The sequence below is a fragment of the Peromyscus californicus genome, unplaced genomic scaffold (genome assembly GCF_007827085.1).
Source record: "Peromyscus californicus insignis strain IS unplaced genomic scaffold, ASM782708v3 Scaffold_21__1_contigs__length_65335640, whole genome shotgun sequence".
NCBI lineage: Eukaryota > Metazoa > Chordata > Mammalia > Rodentia > Cricetidae > Peromyscus > Peromyscus californicus.
In genome coordinates this window covers 1,755,277-1,778,039 of record NW_026294514.1, presented here as the reverse complement: position 1 = coordinate 1,778,039, position 22,763 = coordinate 1,755,277, and the positions used below count along the sequence as shown (strand labels likewise).

Here is a 22,763-nt window from a genome sequence, read left to right as displayed (position 1 = left end):
ATCCAAAAATTATGTTGCAATACTATTTAGGGGGAATCCCCATTCCTTATTGACAGACTACACTCAATAGCATGCCATCCCATAACGCACAGAGAAAGACAGCCACCTTAGTGTTCCACCTTAGGATTATACACTTTCAGATAGCTTGACCTTGGTTGCAAGTCTTATCACTCATTGAAAGGAGCATACAACTTATACTACAACAAGAAGGTACACCATTTCTTTGTGAATTGGCCAAGGTAGCCACATTGAGGCTGTTTACATAGTGCTCAGTCTCAGGCTGTTCAGCCTAAGTTGCATGTCTTACCACCCATTACATAATCCAGGCCCCTGTGTCTCCCCAGCTCATGTGTGGTTCTGTTGGGCCCTGTTTTGTCTGACTGTATTGTGTGACTTTTGGAGAGATGGGTTCAACTGTCTATTCACAATAGGTAGGGCACCAACAACAGACCAAATAAATAGTTCCAGCCAACTCTAGCTTGATGAGTTGATAAATTTATTGCAGTTATTTTACAGGGGTATTGGTGAGAGGTTGCTTACAGAGTGCATTTGTGACTGAAATGCAGCTTTATCTCCTTGTCTTATCATGAGTGAGAAATCATGAATGCCACATCTTTGTATAACTTGTAGATGGCCCCAGCAGCCATCTCTTTTCTCCCGGACAGTTGTTTACTGCTTAGATAACCCTGCATATGCATCCTGTGAATCCTGTACCTTTCCAGAATTTTCTGAGTTCACTGAGTTTCATTAGCTACCCAAGTCTTATAAGCCACCCTTTCACTCCAGGCGGGAATATTTCAATTAGGAGGAAATAGCTACACAACAAACTTTTCTTTTAAATCAAGAAGCTTAATTCTCCAGAGGGAAAAAATTCAACAGAAAAATTTCAGTGCTACATAATTAAAGCAAAATTTACTCAGATTAAAAAAATGTTCTTATAAAAAGAAATGACCTTGCCCATATAGTGAGTCATATTTTCCCTAGAGTTTCTTTGAGAGTGTGGCTAACCAACACATTGTGTGATATGTCAGAAGTACTTCTGACACAAGATAAACTCTATTCTGAAAGAAAGCATTTTTTATTAAAATCATGTGGAAATTTAATTTAATGTCCTAATAAAGTTGTGGGAATGAGTTCAGGAATCATACAATTAATTTCAAATATAAGTAAGAAAAATTGTAAAGCAAAAATGAATTTTACAATTACATGGATTTTGTCATTTATTCTTAAGCCCTTATAGATAAATATTTGTTAAAAGAGCATGTGTAGCAAAATGCACAAAACAGACTTTCTATTTCCTGCCAGTGTGCAGCTAAGATTACAGAGTCAGTCACAGAACCTGAGACAGCAGTGAAATTTAAACCTCTCAATTTTTTCTTTCTGAGTGAGCATAAAGATATCTGCCAGGGCATTTAACTTTCTTTAAACTTCATAAAAGAGAAGGCTATACTCAAGTGAACAAAGTCAAATGTAGCTGAATGTTTTCCTGTGTCCCGTCTGGCTTGTGGTCAGGACAAATCTCTCACTCACAGTTCAGCAGACTTTTATAAAATAATCACACAGAGGCTTAATATTATTTATAACTGCTCGGCCATTAGCTCATGCTTATTACTGACTCACTCTTGTACTTAAATTAATCCATAATTCTTATCTATATTTAGCCATGTGGCTTGGTACCTTTTCTTAGTTCTTCCTTGTCATCTTGCCTCCTCTGTGTCTGGATGAGGACTCCTGACTCTGCCTTTTCCTTTCCCAGCATTCCTTTAGTCGGCTCTCCCTGCCTATACTTCCTGCCTGGCTACTGGCCAAATCAGCATTTCATTAAACAAATGTACAAAAGTATTATCCTATGGCATTTCCCCTTTTCTGTCTAAACAAAAAGGGAGGTTTTAATTTTAACATGGTAAAATTACATATAATAGAACAGTTATCAAGCAAGAATTACAGTTACAATATCTAGTCTATTTGTATTTGGCAAAATTAAAGAAAATATTCTATCTATCCTATATTTGTGAGTCTAAAGTTTCATATCTAATTTATCTTTTATCATAACCAAGGAAAATTATAACTATCTAGTCTTCAACTACATCAAAGACCACAGAAGGATATAATATTACCTAAGTAAACAGGAAGAACATTGTAAGCAACATCCAAAAATCTGGAATGACAGAAACAGCTGCCTGGACAGTCATTCAAAGTTCCTCTGTAACATTGGGGCATCCATCTTCAGCCTGTAGGTCTAGAGTCTCTCAGTCACTTCTTTCTGTGTCCTGTAGAATATCTGGCAGTTTCTTCTGTGAAGCAGGAACCTGAAGGACCATTTTGCCTTGCAAAGTTCAGTGGTCACCTTCCTATGGGTCCTGCATATCCAGTTGATACAACATTTTGTCAAGCAGTCCAGGCAAGAACAGTTTCTTGCCCAAATGGCTATTTTTCCAAGAAGAAGATAAACGCTATATGAAGTATCTTTGATGTCCATATTTCTCTCTGAAGTAAATTGGTGCTGCCACGAGCAGATGTGTCTCATTTTCCAGGAAAGCCTAAGTTTTTAAAACATTTTAAATGCCATATTCTGTAGGTCTTTGAAGTGTTTGAAGATTATCTACCTAATTGAATTATATCTATGTATACCTAGAAAACTTAACATGACTATGAGTTTGACTATCATAGAAGACTAATTATTATTCTGTATTTTTCAGTTGTTCATTACAATTTAAATGAGTTACACAAACATAATACCTTAAACAAGAGTAGAAATATACATAAAGTAATACAAAATTAACTTTAAATTTGTATCAATAAACTAAAATCTATACCAATGTAAAACATTTTAAATAAGTTGTTCTTTAAAAGGAGGTTCAACAATCCACCCTTACATCCTAGCATATCTATATCCTATATTTCCTATATATCCTCCTTTCTTCTTTTAGAAGGATATTGACTATGACCAATAACAATTTGTAACCAACAACCTAAACAAAGACAAACATCCATAATGCATTTTTTTGGGAATGTGGGCATAGTTTTCTAGACTACTTCTTGCTGATAAAGGGCACTGTATTCTTATGGGGATCCTGAGAAAATTAAGAATTGTGGTCAAGTCCTGACTAGAATAGTCTGTGATATTGTATTTTTTGAGCCAGTTGCCTTGAAGCTGTTTGGATGTTGGATCATCTGGGCCTGTCAGTGGATCTTCCTTGATCAAACCATATTAGCCTGGAAGAAATCCATTGGTTTTTATCTTCTGTGGAAACAAAAGCAGAACATTTTTTCTAAAGCAATGTATCCTTGGACATAAATTTCGAAATCAAGATACCTTTAAAATTTACACATTGATTTAACTCAGCAGGTTTTACAATCAAATGTCTCTCTGCAGTTAAAAATCTCAAAGACAATATAATCCAGACTCTGTGTGATTTCGATCTTTACATGGCTTATTTTTTATATTACTTTTACTGTCTCTTTAAAGACTTTATTTTTTAAAACTATTTCTTTATATAACTGTCTATATTCATTTTTCTCTCTTCCAAGCCTACATACATTTTTATACACACTGTAAGCCATTTAAAGTCTTATTCCATCTGAATCTGTCTTATTGTGAATCTGTTGCTTTAAACTGCAGTGTGACTAGGACTGAAATGGCAGCTTTGGCTCCTGGCTGCGCCCACCTCAGCTTTCCAACATGGCGGAACTACGTTTACCGCCAGCTCTAGGGGAACCATGCTCATCGCTGTCTCTGTGAAACAGTGGGTCTATGCTTCCATCCAGCAGAGGAGGAGTGGACTGGGGGGAGAGAGGATGTGGGGGTGAAATGGAAGGAGAGGAGTGAAGGAAAATTGCAGTTGGGATGTAAGATAAATAAAAATGTTAATTAATAAAAAAGTTCAACATTTTTATCTCTCAGAAAAATTAAAATTACTTTGAGATTCCATCTTACCTCAATCAGAATGTCTATAATAAATAAATAATGACAAAAAATGCTGTGAGGATGTGTGGAAAGAGGAACATGAAAGACATTTTGAAAATGTCATATGGAAACCTACCACTGTAGAAGCTTCCTAAAATATGTACATACACACACAAAAAAGAGTTTAAATGGAAAAATATTTAAAAATGTTCCAACTAGACACTGTAATATAACAAATAAAAAGTGCAGTACCAGAAAATGGGTTATGTCTTTTAAAGTTGTTGGACAGTGAGGTAGTATAGACCCCCAAACATTATATGCTATTACCATTGCTCTTGGTTACCCTCCAGAACTCAACAGTAAGATCCTGTTGTTAAAGACAGCATATACTTGAGTCACAGAATCTGGGGGAATCAAGTTGGTTCTGAGCTGGAAGCTTTATCCATACTGGCTAGCTTCTAAGGTTCTGGAAAGTGCTATATATGATACTGAAAGAGAAATGTAATCATCAGTGATACCCAGCTGTGAACCCTGAGAACTACAATAATGAGTGGCCAACCTATCAAGGCATATTCTCTGTGTAATAATGACATTAACACCATGAGAGTAACCAGTCAAATTCAAATTTCTGATTGGATTTAAGGTCTACTCTACAAAATGAAACCTATACCTGACACCATTATTAGGACAGGAGCCTGTGGCTAGAAAGGCCCTCTACTAGGCTCTAGTGAAGAACTAAGTACTATTATTCTGTTAAATGGACATAGTACTAATTGACTTCTAACAACTTATCATTATGCCTATACATCAACACATATCTCTGCCTTCATCTAATAAGTGTTTATTTGCAGCAGATGGTGATTAGTGCAGGGATCCATAATTGGTTGATGGGCAGAAAATAAGAAATTATGGATCCTTCAGTTCTAAATGGGAGGGACACTGTATCACACTACTTCTTTCCAAGTGCACACCTTTAATTCCAGCACTTGGGAGGCAGAGGCAGGTTGATCTCTATGAATTTGAGGTCAGTCTGGTATACAGAGCTAGTTCCAGGACAGCCAAGGCTACACAAAGAAACCTTGTCTTAAAAAACCAAAGTGTGTGGGGGAGATGGAGGCAACTATATGATTTGGCCACTATCTTTGCTAATGACATCATAGTGATGGTGAAAGCCATGTGACTTTGATACTATCTTGGTTAATGTAATTACATGGCATGAACCAAATTGGTGGCACCCATAAACTTCTTGGTGATGTTGGGCCCTCAGGGCTTTACTTCTTCTCTATTATACTTACGGAGTAACACTGTATCTCCATGGCGTTTGTTTTGTTTGACTTCTACACATTGCTTTACACGATATATTTGGTTTCTAGAGAGTATTCCCAGCCATGTGCCTCCAATGCTTGCCAGGTATCAAAGGAAGCTGGCACTGGAACATGGCTAGACTTGGAAGGCTCATGAAAATGATCAGCCTAGAGCCATGTCTTGGGAAAACACAGATCCCAAGGAGAACCGAAAGAACAGATTTCCAGGTGCTAGCAAGCTGCTGCCAGTGGGCATCAGTTTTCTTGGGTAGGAGGCTGGAGATGCAGGATGTGCTCAGTGCTAATATCTGGAATACCCAAGCCCGTGTTTCTCTAAGATGCTTGAAACTCCTTTGCTCCATGCTTGCTGTCCACTCTTTTTTTCTGCCCCATCATGCCCTGGGAACTTTACTTTGGGAACATGCTTTTGCTTTCATTCTCTAGGTGCTGTGACATAAGCAGGCTAAGGAAAAAGAACATTCTCATATTATCCTTAAGGTATTTTAGATATTTTCTGTTTTTGTGTCTCTAAACCAATGGTTCTCAACCTGTGGTTCATGACCCCTTGGGGAGGGGTCATATATCAGATGTTTACATTATGATGATTTATAACAGTACCAATATTATAGTTATGAAGTAGCAATGAAATAATTTTATGTTTGGAGTCACCACAACATGAGGAACTATATTAAAGGATCACAGCATTAGGAAGGTTGAGAACCATTGCTCTAAAGTATGTATACATAATTCATGATTGCATATGGTAAATTACAATACGGCATTTCTAAGCCAGGCAGAGTGACTTACAGAAAATTAACTTTATTTTTTTTGAGTGTTTGATTATTTCAACATGTGTTCTTGAGATTTCTTTTTTTTAATTAAGAAAAATTTTCCATTAATTTTACACATCAAAGGTCCCCCTCTTCCCTCCTCCCACCCCCCAGCCTTCCCCTCCCAGCCTGCTCCCTACTCCTCCCCGCAAGAAGGCTAGGCCTCCCATGGGGAGGCACATCCAGCAGGGGCAAGTCCAAGCCCCTCCCCCTGCCTCAAGGCTGCGCAAGGTGTCCTATCATAGGTAGTGGGCTCCAAAAAGCCCCCTTATGCACCAGGGGCGGATTCTGATTCTACCGCCAGGGGGCGCCCCAAGCAGATCAGGCTACACAAGTGTCTTGCCATGAAGAGGGCCTAGCCCAGTCCCATGCAGGCTCCACAGCTATTGATCCAACTTTCATGAGTTCCCACTAGTTTGGTTTGGTCATCTCTGCAAGTTTCCCCATCATGATCTTGTTGCACTTGCTCATAGAATCCCTCTTCTAGAAAATATCATCCTGAGTAGGGTAACCCAAACTCAGAAGGACAAACATGGTATGCACTTACTCATAAGTGGATACTAGATGTAAAACAAAGGATAACCAGACTGCAACCCACAGCTCCAGAGAAGCTAGCTAACAAGGAGGACCCAAAGAGGGATACATGGTTCAGCCTGGGAAGGGGAAATAGATGATATTTCCATGAGTAAACTGGGGATGAGGGGTGGGCAATGGAGAGTAGGGGATAGGGGGTGAGAACACAAGGGAATGGGATGGTCGAGCTGGAATAGGGATGGAGTGAGAAAACAATGAAAGAGATACCATGATAGAGGGAGACATCATGGGGATAGAGAGAAACCCAGGGCTAGGGAAGTTCCCAGGAATCCCCAAGGATGACCCCAGCTTGGACTGCTAGAAATAGTGCAGAGTGTGCTTACCCCAGTGACCAGATCGGTGAGTACCCGAACTGTCATCACAGAGCTTTTCTCCAGTGATTGATGGAGGCAGATGCAGAGATCCACAGTGAAATACCAGGCATAGCTCCAGGAGTCCAGTCAAAGGAGAGAAGAGGGATTCTATCAGAAAATTAACTTTAAAAAGGAGACTTTACCATTACTGCTTGCCTCCTATCTAGATCAAAAAAAGTAATAGAGATCAATAGTTTATACCTTTGAAAGAAAGGGTCAAAGGGAATGTTTAAAGGAAATATTGAGAGTTTAACCCACAAAGGAGCCAACCTCCACCTAACTTAGGGTCATTCAAAGTTTACTGATTTCTTTGGCATATGGGGTTCAATATATGTATTCCAGGAGTTTTGATGGATGAAGATCCAGCACAAACACGTTAAAATTAGCCAGATAAAATACAGAGATAATTCAGTAAGTTCCCAAGTATTAAAAGAGTCACGTCTTTAGGAGCGGGGAATCCAAACAGATTGTCCTTCTCATGATCCAATACAGATATTCAGGCCATTCTTCATTAGGTATTCTATTTATATCAGATATATTATTTATTTTTTTAAAAACTTTTTATTGATTCTTTGTAGATTTCATGTCATGCATCCTGATCCCCCTCACTTCCCATATGTATCCATCCTCTGCCTTTGCAACCTTCCTCCCAAAATAAAATTTAAAAGAAAAACAAAAACAACAACAAAATCTTCCCATGGAGCTGAAGTGTGGGCCAGTGTATCACACAGTATTCCCTTTAGTCTATACATCTTTACTTGTGTTTATGGCAATGAGCCATTGGTTTGGTACGAGGCCTCTGGCTTCTGCTGCACTATTGATACTGGGCCCTCACTGGAGCTCTTCTTGACTATCCTGTTGTTGTCCTGTGTCGTCGAGATCCTACAGTTTTGGATCTGCAGGTCTGGCCCCTTCACATGCTCCAGCAGCTTACAGATAAGGTGGATGCTGGGGTGGGCTAATTTATAGCCCTGGTTCTGGGGCTGGGTGGTAGCTGGGGTGGTCAGCCTGCCAGCTTTCCCTCATCGTCACCACTGCCCCAGCTAGCTCACCCAGTGAAGCAGCCAGCAAGGAGCAGGGCCAGTTCTCCTGCTCTCCCGACCTCAGGGCCAGCTCACCTGTGCTTCTGCCAACAGGGTCAGCTCTACTGTGCTGCCCAGATGAGGTGAGGGCCTGTCCTCTATCACAGACCGAGAGACCAGCTCCCAGTCTGCTCTGGAGTAGCAAAAAGAAGACCTCAGAGTAGCGAGGGTTTAGGAAAAAGTCTTACCTGAGGGCTAGACCTTTTCTATCTGAGGGGAAAAATAAAGAAATACAGATGCTTTCTGATAGTAACCTTCTCCTTACTTCATCTTGAAAAATCTCTTTGAAAAAAATCTCTCTTCACAGTTTCCTAATTAGCTCTTCATCCCTTCTCATTCTCTACTCAACAGCTTCTCTAATTCCCTTTCACTGCCTCCACATCTCTCTCTCTACATCCTTCCTCTGCTCTCTCTCTCTCTCTGCACCTCTGCTGCCCTGCTCTCCTTTGCTGCTCCTCATCATCCCCTCTCTCTACATCGCTCCTGCTCTGTTCCACAGCCAAAATCTGGACAATTGTAAGTTACATTTTCAGAGCCCTACCCATTCTCAAAACACAGGATAAGTCATGTAGTTTCTCTCAGGCTAGTAAGTCACACTGACCCATGCATGTAGCTCTAAGTTGGTGAGGGGTCCCAGACATTAAACAATTGGCTGAACCTTGAGTGGTCACGGTAGGTGCAGAAAGGGAGTTACTGCAAGGACTATGTCTTGATGTAAACAGCCTGGCCTTGATTTAGCAATAGACAAGACCTGGGGATTAGTCTTTGTGTATATTTTGCAGGGGCAGCTTAGTCTGTTTTGGACTAGTTCTAAGGTCTTTGCAAAAAGTGTAAAATGCTGTCTTTGAGACTGAGAATACTGTTACTTTCCTGTGTCAGTAAAGAATATTCTGGTACTATTTTTATACATCAGAATTATATAGCTTAAACAGAAATCATCTTCCTGAACATCCATAACTATATGTGTGCCCAGAGATGTAAAACACACTACCAAAGAGCAGTGGAAAGCACCCCACAGCTGCTCTTATTAGGGAGGCATAGCAGTGGCACCTGAGAAGGTTACAGGCAGAAAACAAGCGATTTCCACAGCCAGTGACCCCACGGCTTTGCCAGGTGGGGCTCCTCATCAGGGAGTTGCACATCTGCTGTGGAACACTAGCTGTCATCTGCTGTATACTCCCACGGCCCTCGGCAGCTCTCCTGAGTGCTGCAGCTGGTGAGGGTCAGGGCCAGTTCTCCCTAGCACTGCAGCCAGTGAGGGGTGGGGCCAACTCTGTGCAGCCCTATCCTCACTGTCTTTGGTGATAACAGGAGCCAGGGACATCAACACGGACCACGACTGCAGCAGAGTAACAGACCTAGATATGGCCCTTGGTAGCAGCCTGGGACTGTAGAACACTATGGCCCTGGATGGCAGCACAGGCCACTCAGATCTATATGGCCCCAGCAACAGCATGGCCCTTAGACACTAACATGACCCTAGGTGGTGGCTCAGACCCTGGACATTCATGTGGCCCTTGGTGGCAACATGGACTATGGATATCAACACAGATCCCAGCTGTGGTTGGACCACAGACCCACACATGGTCCTTGTCAGCAGCCTGGATGTCACCATGGCCCCAGTTGGTGGTTGCAGGTCACTCAGATTGGCATGAACCCAGTGGTAACATGGCCCTCGAACACCAGCATGGCCCCAGGTGGTGGCCCAGATCCTGAGCATCTGCATGGCCCTTGATGATGACAGGAGCCTCTGACATCATAATGGGACCATGGACCCAGACATGGCCCCTGCCATAGCTCAGGCTCATATGATGCCATGGCACTGAGTGGCAGTACATGCCATTCAGGTCTGTATGTCCCTGGCAGTGGCATGGCCCTCAGGCAACAACATGGCCTAGTTGGTGAACTAGATCCTGGGCATCCGTGTAGTCTTTGGTGGCAACATTGGCCATGGACATCAACACAGACCTAGGCTGTGGTAGGACCGTGGACCCAGACATGGTCCTTGGCAGCAGCTTGGGCTCAAATGTCATTATGGCTCTAGCTGGTATCGCAGGTCACCTAGATTGGCATGGCCCCAGTGGCAGCATGGCCTTCAAACACCAACATGTCCCCAGGAGGCAGCCCAGACCCTGAGCATCTGCTCAGCCTTCAGTGGTAGCAGGAATCCTGGATATCAGCATAGATTCTGGCTGCGGTAGGGCCATGCAGATACATTATTTATATAAATAGTAAAGTAACTTACCAGATAGATCTCCATTTCTCATGTTTACCCATGAGAAAAGGAATAAGAACTAGGAACTCCAGTGGACATTCTGGAGAAGGAGACAAGGATGTGGAATATCTTTCAATAAAGTTTTGTCATACAGATGGGTGGCTATCAGTGAAGACTCTCTCACTGTATCTTCACCCATTGGGTTCTCTTCATCCAGGAACCTTAAGGAAGGAATGTCTAAGGCTTTCCTGTACACAGTCCTGGCCTGAATATGAACTAGAGGATAAAGAGTGGTCTTTATAGAAAAAAAATATTGTATTGTCCTACAACTTGATGTCTTTGTAGGAGGGAGGGTACTTACTAAGTTTTTCAGGTTGCCTGCCTCTGTTTACAGATGTACTTAAATAGATTGTGGGTATTGGTCACCCCAAGTCTAGCTAGGAAGGGTCTCGGTATGGATATTTGTGAAGACAGATACTTCTGTTGGCTTGGTCCTCCTTTATCATGCGTACTGACTGCCACTCATTTTTGGTGAAGACATCAGAAGGTGACTCTTCAGATTCAAATGTTCTGTTTGGTGAGGTACTCTAACTCATATATTCGGTCTGTTAATCCCTGTTCTCAGTGCACAACCCAAAAGATGATGAGTGATGTAAACAAATTTGTAAGGGTTATAAGGAACTGAGGAAGATTGGTGCGTTTGGTCCTGCTAGCTGTCACTGGATTCAGCATCCAGTCTGTTGTTGAATGTAAATCCATGGATGCAGCTTTATAAAGAAACAGCACTTGTTGTGTATATTGATATTTATTTCATGAGATAAAGATGCCTGTAGTAAAAACATCTAATGGGATGCTCATCCATGGAAAGGCTAGAGCAGACCCTCTGCTTAAAGATCTCTCTATAGTAACTCCAGCATCATAGTTTTAACAGATTTCTTAGCCTAGTTTTACCGGATGTTGCAAGCATCAATTTGGTGATGTTTTGCTATACATTTCTACTGCTTTATGTCTTCTACATATACTCATTCAAAACCTAATACAAGGTTATGGGTAGTGACTCCATGGTCTATATAAAAACTGCCTTGTGGCATTTTTTTTAAAATAAGATTTAGCTTAATAGTATGTGCAGCATGAATCTAAAGAGTCTTATTAATAAAACAAACCTGGGGCCAAGTATTGGGGTGAACACTGGAAGATCAGAGAGACAGAACAAGCCACAGCTAACCTCACCTGGCCAACTTCTCGGCTGGTCTTGTTTCCTCAGACTGGAAACTTCTGAGTCTTCATCCAAATGGCTCTCAGCTGAACTGTTGCTCGAAAGCCTAAAGCTTAACCAGCCAAATGCTTCTAGTTTCTGGTCCTCACACCTTATATATCTTTCTGCCTTCTACCATCACTCCCTGGGATTAAAGGCTCGCTTTCTGGGATTAAAGGCGTGAGTCACCATGCTTGGCTGTATCCTTGAACACATGGATTTCTGCCTCTGGAATGCTAGGATTAAAGGTGTGAGTGCCACCATTTTCTAGCCTTTTTATCTATTGGCTGTTCTGTCTCTGACCCCAGATAAGTTTATTAGGGTGTACAATATTTTGGGGAACACAATACCACCACAAGTATGTCCCTAGGAAATATTAATTTACTGGATTATTTTATGTATGCAGTTTCCTATATTCAGGTTATTATTATTATTATTGAAGTGGTATTGTGCTGCACTATTCTAAGCCAAACAACTGCTATCTTCCTAAGACCAGCCTTGTTTGCTTACAAAAGATGACCACCACTGGGTTTGTTGACTGTTCCTATTCTTTCATAGAAGGAGTGGGTAAAGAGGGTTATTGGATTTTCATTCTGAATATCTAGCTTCTCTTCCAGCCATTTGTATGCATTGGGCCCTAATCAATGTGGCCTTGTGGTTTGGCATGGGAGATAGTGTGTGTAGGCTGAGAAAGATCACTTATGCTGCTATGGGAAAGCTATAGCTTGTGTGGAGGCTTCCAGGTTTGGCTGCTTTGGGAATACCCACATCCCTGTCAGTAACCCTGTACCTACACTCAGTGAGTGAACCCAATACATGCATTGTTTCCCCAGGGGGATCTTTGGTGAGACTGAACTTTGGTTGAAGATTAAGAGGGCTAGATATTTTCCAAACAGAAAAGACTAGAAAGCTTTTGCAAGCTGTGAAGTTTGGAGGAAATTATATAAGGTACATAGAGGATGAATCTTAGAGATGATGCCTATGATATTAAAGTTTGTAAGGACAAAGATACCAATTACAAGGATTGGCTAAAATGTATGTCTAATCAAAGTTGATTTAGATATTTCTGGTTATTAAAATATTATGAAATAATTATAAGAACCAGACTTGTGTGACTGATCTAGGTATTTGATAATCACATTTGGAGGCTATTTTAATGTGGTCAGAAAAATTGAAAGAAAGACTATTTTTCCCCAGACCTCCAAGGTCAATGAGGTCCCAGGGGACTGTGGCTCATTTCTCAAAAATCTTCTTTAATAATGGAAAGTCAATGAAGAGGAAAGAGTTCCTGAGCACTTCCATGGGAAGCTTCAGTCACGCTAAGTTATCCTGACACTGATGGATAACCTCAAACTCCTCTCTAGTTTGTCCCTAGGAAATATTAAGGTTACTCTCAAGGCTGAGGGATCCCTGAGGACCAGATCCTTAACTGACCTTGACAGTACAAAAATAAAAGTTAATCCTGGCCATTGCAGTCTTAAACGTCTATCAGGAACGTATAAACAAGACCTAAGAGGATTGGTAACAGTACAAGGGATTGAACTCCCTTCACATTAGATGTAAGTCTACATGAGATGTTATTTAGACAACTATATCTCACTAAGATTTTCTTCCTGATAAAAAGAAGTTGCCCAGGTGCAAGACTTCTGATCTTGGCTCACTGTAGCACCTTCCCACAGCCAAGGGAGACAAGTCCACTATTGTTTTAACCTAAGAACTGAATGATGGATAAACACTTCTTTCCCCATCTAGAAGCCAAATGAGAAGGGCATTATGCTGACTTTTTGCTGATGCAATAGCTATTAAAAGGCACAAAAGCAGACTGTTGGCTCTGTAAGTGAGGGCACAGTGACATCACCAAATTGGACCACTCCATGGGTAGAAAGAAAGGCTTATTGGGAATCAAACCAGCAAGCCTATCTCTAGTGGGGCAGAAGATTTTATATGATAGACAGCAGAGTGCGGGTCTTTGGGCTGACACAGGCTGTTTGAATTAACCAGGAACTAGATGCACTTGTCTGAGGTAGTTGACCTTCAGGGGTGAGTTAAGGTGTCTGATAAACAGAAACCCACCTTATAATTCTGTTTTTGTCATTAGTACTGCCATTTGGGAGACCTCTTTGGATCTAACAGATTCATCACTCTGGAGGTCAACCTTAGAGGTCAAAGGAAAACAAAGACTCCAAAAGATGGAGGCTCTTGGGATGCCATCAAGAAATTCTAATGGAGTTTGATTTGGACATTTTAAAATCCTCTCCAGACAAAGGCTTCATTTCCTTCATACATCTGACAGGCCCTTTGGAGGGGTACTGCAATACTACCACACCCGGCATTCTACATTCACCTAGGAGAAGCCAGGGGATCATTGCCCCAATCTCATAATGACAGGATTGTCTCTTCAAAGGAATGAGGGATGATAAGGGAGAGGGGATGAGGTAGAACCTGGCTAGGCAGCTTATGCTACAAAGACCCCCAAAGAAAAGTAACCAGTTTCGTTCTCGTCTAAAAGCTAGATATGTCCTTGGGATTCCTAACAGTTTCATCCCTGCCAAAGGCTAAAGATGCTAAAAGTGTTTTAGGAAGCCTGATATCTCATCTAGTTCCTAAGTGATCAGGGTTTTTAGGTAGGTGGAATGTTAAAGTAGCAACAAAGGCCTTTGAAGAGAAAATGCCTCTGGGTCAAGAAAATGGAATCTCTGGCCTGGGCACAGTCTTAACATTCCAATGGAGTCTGATCACTCTCCTGGCCAAGGAACCATTCCTAGGAAGTTGGGATCACCTTAAGCTGTGCTAACGAAATAGATGGACTAATTAATTCTTTGTATTGGGGGCCTATCTCAGGATAATTGAGTCAACTATTACTGAAGGGTAATCCTTTCCTATTGCAGCTTCTTACTCCAAGACAGAACAGAAAAAGAGGGCCAATACCTTAATGAACTTGAAAGAGTGTTTTTTTTAAAAGAGATGTTTGTGAGAAATATCAAATATAATTTTTTTTCTATCAAATACTATAAAACATGTGTATAGGACAAGGAATTAAAATCTTTTTATCTCCCTCCACCTTGCAACATTTGCATGAAAATATTTTAACCCCCCACCCAGTAAAACCTTTGTTTACAAAAAAACTCATGGCTCTATTCTAGGAGTTTGATGACGTGAGCAGTGACCCTTTTCTCCTTGGAACTATGTTCCCCTTCCCTTTCCTCCTTCACTTTCTGTGCTCCAATTATTTTCAGACTAGCCAGTTGAAGAAGACTGTGCATTTGGACCATAGCTAATGAGGCAAAAACACAGCTAAAGTTAGAATAAAACCAAATGCACTTCCTGCCTCTCCGATCTCACTTTCAAGTGTACCATCTTGATCAAGAGTAAAGTTTGCCTTGTCCAGGTACTTAAAAAACATACTTTTGTATATGTTGGCTGAGTTGTGCTGTTTTCTACAAACAGCTACTTATATCTTTTTTTTCTATTTTGAAAATATCTCTTTTTAAAAGATTTATCTTTATTTTATATAGTGGGTGTTTTGCCTGGATGTATAGTTGTGCACCACATGTGTGTAGTGTCAATAGAAGCCAGAAGAGGGCATCAGATACCGTGGAATTGGATTTACAGATGGCGTGAGCTGCCATGAAAGAACTGGAAATCCATCCCCTGTTCTCTGGAAGAGCAGCAAGTGCTCTTAACCTCAGAGCCACCTCTTCAGACCCAGATATTTATTTCTTAATTGTTACTGGACACTCTAATATATTTTAAAATATTTCATTATGAGAACTTCGTTCCTCAAAAGTCATTGTAACAAATTTTAAAGAAATAATAATAATATATAGTATTTATACTTTTAATCACTTGTATTAAATGCCATTATTTCTATATTAAATCTTATGCAGCCTAGTTAGGTAACTGTAAGTGTGATCCTAATTTGTGGATGAGGAAGAGCAGACATGAAAACTGAGCAGATAGTCCAGGCTTCACACTGATAAGATCTGTAGCAGGTGATGTAAATCAAGAGCCCCAATCACACCTGTGCCCTAGATCAACAGGCGTGTGTAAAATTCACTTGCCAATTATTGTAAAATATTTGTTGAATAGTGTGAACTTTTCAGAAGTCTATGAAACCATCAATAGGCAATTTATTATAAGTGCTTGTCTTCTCACAAGGCCGAGTGCCATTTACACTTGTTTCTCTTTTAGGCAAAAGACAGAAGTAATGAAGAAATTTCTTCAGATGATTATTTTATTTATTTATTTATATATTTTTTTGGTTTTTCGAGACAGGGTTTCTCTGTGTAGCTTTGCGCCTTTCCTGGGACTCACTTGGTAGCCCAGGCTGGCCTGGAACTCACAGAGATCCGCCTGCCTCTGCCTCCCGAGTGCTGGGATTAAAGGCGTGCGCCACCACCGCCCGGCCAGATGATTATTTTTGCTCTGTCACCAGGCAACCATCACTGCTGGCCAAATAGAGCATGCAAAACTCTTTAATAATTGCACAATCATATTTATGGACACATATCATCCAGATGCTTCAGAGATCAAATACAAGACACACAAGTTCAAACCTCTGTAATGTGCAGAGGAAGACAGAAGCTAGAGCTGTCTGTACTAATTCGTTATGTACTTTTGGTCACAGGCATGTTGCCACATGCTGCAAGTAGGATGTAGGGACTCAGGGAAAGCATTCATCCTCTTGTATGTTCCAGACTCACGCATTCAGACAAAGTACTGTTGGCCAGTGTCACTCCATAAACAGCAGGGGGCATGCTTTCCTTTCTGATCTTTCTCCCTACACTGATGTTTTGTTGATCTGTTCTTGATCTGTCTCTTGGGGTATGTTATATCCTGTGTTGGAAATCATTAAATAATTTGGGTTCAAAAAGAGTGAAAATATAACCTTATGTTCACATCTTTGAAACATTTGAGAAATTCTTAAGTAAAAGATACATTTAAAATTAAAAAAGAAAACTGAAATTAGTGGATTTTGTTGCTTAATTGACAAAACTCAAGTAAAATATTTGTCTGAAGTAAAGGGACCAAATGAGTAGATTATGTCAACTTGAAGTCTACGAAGTTGACCAGAATGTTTCTGTAGCTGGTTCTGCACACACACGGATTGTTTGCAGGTTTCTATCACATAATCCCCAGCATTAGATGCTATTATTTTCTCATCTTCTTAGAGGTGCTACAACTTTAGCGTGTGAAAGAACCAGGACTTGTGATGTCTTCTTTGTACCATTTGTCCTCACCAGATATAGTCGACAGTTGTCTAATTTGGGAAGATTGTTTGGAGAGTGTAAAACATATTTTCCCATGAGGTAAGTAATAAATGTCTTGATATTATCCTAATTTAATGTCTGAAAGGTAAGCATTCTTTTTAAAGTTCATTTTTGAAATAATAGCTAATAATTTCTTCTCACAAAGAAAATTGTGAATCTAACACTATTTTCTATTTTAGAAATTTTTTTCCTTTGCAAGAAATAGACACTTCTAATACTTAAATTTTAGACAACCTCCATGCTTTATTTATGAACCTGGAAGAAAATGAAAAGTGACTTATAAGCAACATTTATTCACTTAAGGTAAGCTTTTGAATACTGCAGTTTACTGTTGAAATAGTGCCATAAAGCCTTCTAAAAATCATGGAAGACTGGAACTCTATCTGTGCTGTAGAGTATCTTCTGCTTGTGCCAACATCTCGCTGCTCTCAAAGGTCCTTTCCTGGCTGCAGTTGAGTATGACTACCTCCTGTTTTTCTCTCCAAGTGCCTCCCATGGAAATTCTTGAAAAATAAAGCAACGATTCAACCCACACTTTAATGAGTGGCCTGGAATCCCTATCCCGTTAGCTATCTCAAAAGTGACTCATAGAATTGTCTAGCCTGTGCTTTCCTAACATTTTCCATCCACTGTAAGTTATTTCTTCATCTTTTACTGCTTGGGAGCTTTTCATGTTTGCCAGCTGAGAAAGCAGAAATAAATGAGGCCTATAGTTTCAAATCTGAACGTGCTCTTTGAACTTTTTAAATGCAGTAGTGATCTAGTGTCTGGCAGAAGTACCTTTGGAAAAAATGGACAGTTAGAATGCAGGTATGAATTACTCACCTACAATTTACTTAATGTGAAGCCATGCACCTGACCTGCTCCTGCTGTTTACTGATGTCTTTTGTGTTCACTCATTCGTTTGTTACCATTTGCTCCTGTGGAGGCACCTTTAGGCCACCCAAAGACTCTAGGTACTTCATTTCAAAGTAAAACCAAGAACTGTTCCATCGGATAGGGCAGTATCTGAAATACAAGACAAGTGGGATATTATAATCATGGCTTCAAGTGTGTTCTCTGAGATAACGCAGGAAGGTGGAGAATATGCTAATTATGTGATCTGTGAAACTGTAAGTGTTCATGTATCAGCTGACCACTCATTTGCTTTATGGAGATTCTCAGGTTACAATTCACATGAGAAATATGTGTGAAATGTTATAGAGGACTGAGAAGTAACATTTTAAAGAACAAACTATATTGTAAAAGGAATTTCCTTGTTGACACATACCTTTCAAATCTCTGCTCCCTTAAACCTCAGCATTCTACTTTACCAGTAACTCAGAAGCCTTGTCTCAGACAGCATTCTTGATCAGAAGCAGAGCAGCTTGTGGGGAGGCATGGAGTAGATGACTCAGGATCTTGGTAGTTCTGCCGTGGTAGTTGTGGTATGTGACTTTCTGAAAATCAATTATTTCATCTCAACTTCATGCTTTTCTCTCTAAAGTATTTTCTACTTTACCTATGTCATGAGATTTTTGTTCTGAGCATTAAATGAAAGGATACAGAAAGAAGAAAAGAACCCTATAGATGGGGCCATTTGTCACATGGCTTGGGAATTATAAGCTGGATTGGCTTTTTACGGACTTTGTTAGATGCTCGAAATTATAGACAACAGAGGAATGCACTCTTTCTTAAATAAGACTTTAGGAAGTTTGTGTTATCCAAACAGAACTTCCTTCTTTCCCTGGGTTTGTAAGAACTGACTATGACTTATTAAACAAAATGACTGAATTATTAAACAAAAGAGTGGTCACTGGTGAGGCATACTCAAATATTAAACAAATAGAATTAAAAGGCTTTAATGATCCTATAATTGATTATTTACTATGCTTTGAAAAAACTATACATATTAAATTGTATGCAATAGGATATTTGAGTAAAGAAAACTAGCAGCATAGAAAATCTCATTAGATAAGAGTATCTTTTATAGTACTGGAATAATTTTGATATTTTTATCTGAAGTAGGCAATTTGTCCCTATTTCTTATACATGTACTGAGCATTCTTAGAGATATTTTTAGATATTTTATTAACAGAACCACTGTTTCAACATGGTATATTAATTTGAATTATATGGTATAATATTAAGATCAATGATATCAGGTACTATTGACTAGATTATACTTTCCAGATCTCAAAAGCTTAGCAATTGAAACATTTCCTTTTTTAAAATAAAAAGTATTTCAGGTCTTTTCTTATTTTAATTGTGTGTATGTGTATGCCTGTCTGTGTGTGTCTGTCTATGTTTGTGAGTGTGCCCACAAGTGCAGCTGCAGAGGCTAGGGGCATCAAATTTTCCTGTGAGTCTCCTGACATAGGTGCTGGGAACTGAACCCTTGCCATTTCAGCCACCGTGAGCTCTTGGAATCCACTTGCCTCCCGATCCCCAATGCTGTGGTTACAGACGTGCACAGACAAAACTGGCTCTTTATGTGGGTCCTGGGGATTTGAACTCCAGTCTCTTGCTTTCAGTTTGAGCATTCTTAACCAGTATGTAGACGAAATTCTAAACAGTCTTAATAAATAAGAAACGCAGAGCCAAATACAGAGGTAAATAGCTAAAGAGATCAGAGAGTCACGGCTACCTTATCTTGCCACCTCACCACTGTTTCCCCAGTGTTTCTTCCTGCCTGTCTTGTGTTTTTATTGCCTTTCTGTTCTGCCTTCTCATTGGCTCTAAACCCAACCACATGACTTCCTCGTCACTGCCTGTTTATGCAGACCTCCAGGTCTCTATTGTTGGTTCTGGGATTAAAGGTTCGTGTCACCACCTTGGCTGTGTCCTTGACCACACAGAGACTGCCTGCCATGTGATCGGATTAAGGGCGTGGTCTACCACTGCCTGACTACTGTTCCTGGCTCGCTATGACCTCTGATCTCCAGGCAAACTTTACTTATTAACATACAAATAAAATCACATTTCAGCACAAATACAATGTCACCATACCACCAAGCCATCTCAGCCCCTACGAGGCATTATGTCATTGCAGACCAGCATCAGAGTCTTGCTCACTGGTGCTGCTCAGTGCGGGACACTGACGGAATGTCTAGCTGTCTCCTTAAACTTGCCTGTTGCAATAGAGAGGACTGTAGAGTTTCCTATTGTCCTAGAATTAACACACATCACTTGGTCTCACATCTTTTAGACAGAATGAGTCATATTTTCTACCCTCCTACCTCCCTCCATGAAAGCACCAGAAAGTGAAATTTACCATGTCCTGGAACAGAAAGGAGTAGGAGCAGAAGCATTTGGTAAAGAGCTCTAATGACTAAAAGTGAAGATGGAGTTCATGGACATTAACTGGAGATCATTATGGTACATGAAATAAGTTAGTCCTATAAAAATAAGTATATGTTTCCTTTCTTATGCAAGAGCTAAGGAAAAAACATGAAATGAAGGTGAATAATTAGGGATACAGAAAGAGGAAAAGTAAAAGGGAGATAAGAAAGAGCAATAGTAGGGATGGACATGATGAAAGCAAATCATGTGTATGTGTGGAAATGTCATCACAAACCTCTTTGTATAATAAATTTTAGAAGCTGAATGAGAAAACTATTGCTAACATTTTCCTTGAGAGTTATGTGTTAAGTCCTGTGTGAAATGATTCCCACATAGTTTCTCATGTAAATCACACATTGAAACCATGAAGTCAGTTAAATTACTGCCTCTGTTCTAAAACTGGAAAAACAGATGAGAAATAGTAAATGATTCATCCAGTGGAACAGATGCAGTGAGGGTTAAACTGAGATCTGTCTGACCCTAGAGGCAGCAACTATAGACTTCAGCCTTCAAAAGTCTACAATCATGGATGTCTACATTAATGAGAAGGATATGAAGAGGAAGAGCTTATATTCCTGTGTTAAGCGCTACACAATTTCCCTCTTCTATTTATGAGAAGAAGAGCCCAATGAAGAAAGCCAGCCTGTCGGCCAAGGAAGCAAAAGAGGTGCCGTGTAATTCAAGCATCTTTATTCTGGTTTTAATTGCTTACCAAGCAGAATTATTCTATATAGCATGCAATTTTAGTATGTTTTAAAAATTAATGGTGAATGTGGTTCAGATTAGAGAGAAATTCTAAATTCACATGATAGTTTTTGAAGTTTTTAGAGTTAGGCTATATTTTTTAAGTAATCTGGAATTACTACTGACAGAAATCTTTTGAGGGTGATATGGAGAGTTTCCATCTACTTGACCTCATTTTGTCTGTGTTAAGGCCTTATATTAGTGTCTTTGTTACTGTTCTACTGCTGTGAAGAGATACCATGACCAGGCAACGTATAAAAGAAACCATTTGATTGGTAGCCTGCTTACAGCTTCATAGTCCATGATCATCATGGCCAGGAGCATGGTGGCTGATAGGCAGGCATGGTGCTTACATCTGATCCCCAAGAAGGAAGCAGGGTAAAATTGCATTATGAGGAATATTCATGCAGCAACTGTAATACCTGAGTGTAGGAGAACTGGATCTAGAGCAAGACACACCTCCAGTCACATACTTCCTCCAAAGCCACACCTCCTAATCCTTCCTAAACAGTCCTGCAATGACACTTTTTCTGTCCCTCCAGCCAGTTCCCAAATAATGACACCAAGGCTTCTTATTAGTTATGAAAGCTCAGCCTTAGCTTAGGCTTGTCCCACTAGCTCTTGTAACTTATATTTATTTTATTTTAATTGGTATTTATTTTAATCTGCATTCTGTCACATGGCCCATACTCTCATCTCTTGGTGCTGCTCATGCTGCTTCCTCTGCGTCTGGCTGGCAAATCTGCCTTCTTCTTCCCAGAGTTCTCTCTCTGCCCAGAAGTCCCACCTATACCTCCTGCCTAGTTATTGGCTGTTCAGCTTTTTATCACACCAATCACAGCAAATACACCTTCACACAGTGTACAAATACCCCACAACACAGTCCACCAACTGGGAACCAAAAATTCAAATACATGAGCCTATGGAGGTCACTTAAATCACTACATTTAGCATGGCACATTTGTCACAATGAGTTAACTAATATAGACAGACTCACTGCTGTGAAGAGACAGCTCTGCTTTATCCAGATACCTTAGCTTTTCCCTAATATTTCTTTTTTTGTTTCAAGATCTCATCTAAGATATCACATTGCGTGTAGCCAGCATGTCTCCTCTGGTTCCTTTCCACTGTGCCAGAGTCCCATGTACTTCCTTGTTTTTCTTAGTTTTGAAGCCTAATCAAGTGTCTTATAGAATGCTACAGCTACTTTCTATAATATTTGTCTCACGTTTAGACTGGGATTCTTTGCTTGGAGGAAGACCACAAAAATGAAACTTACATTTTACTCTTTTTTGTTCATTTTCCCTCCAAATCCCTTCCCTCCCTCCCTCCCTCCCCTCCCTCCCTCCCTCCCTCCCTCCCTCCCTCTCTCCTTCCCTCCCTCCCTCCCTCCTTCCCTCCTTTCCTCCCTCTCTCCTCTCTCTCTCTCTCTCTCTCTCTCTCTCTCTCTCTCTCTCTCTCTCCTTCTCCCTCTCTCTCATACATTAAGTAAATTTTTTACATAATGTTTTGGTCACTATCACCCTTTTGCTCCTCTCCCTCCATCTCTCCCTCTCTCTCACCTCCCTCCATCCCCCTCTCAACTCCCTTCCTCCCTCCCTGCCTCATTTCCCTCTATCCCTTCCTCCCTCATCTTCTTCCATTCCTTCCTCCCTCATCTTCTTCCATTCCTCCCGAATCATCTCTCTCCACTATCTGTTCTTTTTACAGATTAAAGATGTTTGATTTTTGTCATGTGACCTCTTTTGTGTAACAGGGGACATCTATGTGACCATTAGATTACCACTATCCATTGAACCCTGATGGAATCACCAGGGGATATACCACTGAAGGCAATGGCTTCCCCTTTCCCTGAATCTGCCCACAGGAAATAGCTCAGCATTGAGGA

At 40.4% G+C, this 22,763-nt stretch overlaps 1 long non-coding RNA gene across 2 annotated transcripts in view; it reads right to left on the bottom strand.

The window, feature by feature from the left end:
- Nucleotides 1-500: 500 nt before the first annotated feature.
- Nucleotides 501-22,763, bottom strand: part of LOC128117466 (uncharacterized) — a 75,098-nt gene continuing 52,835 nt past the window's right edge. Inside the window, exons 2-5 of one of the 2 annotated variants that reach the window (XR_008220810.1) lie at nucleotides 18,081-18,249; nucleotides 6,959-17,818; nucleotides 3,669-3,783; nucleotides 501-3,244 (exon numbers count right to left, since the gene is read on the bottom strand). This is a non-coding gene — a long non-coding RNA (uncharacterized LOC128117466). The remainder of the gene's footprint in view (nucleotides 3,245-3,668; nucleotides 3,784-6,958; nucleotides 17,819-18,080; nucleotides 18,250-22,763) is intronic. The other variant, XR_008220809.1, reaches the window with a different exon arrangement.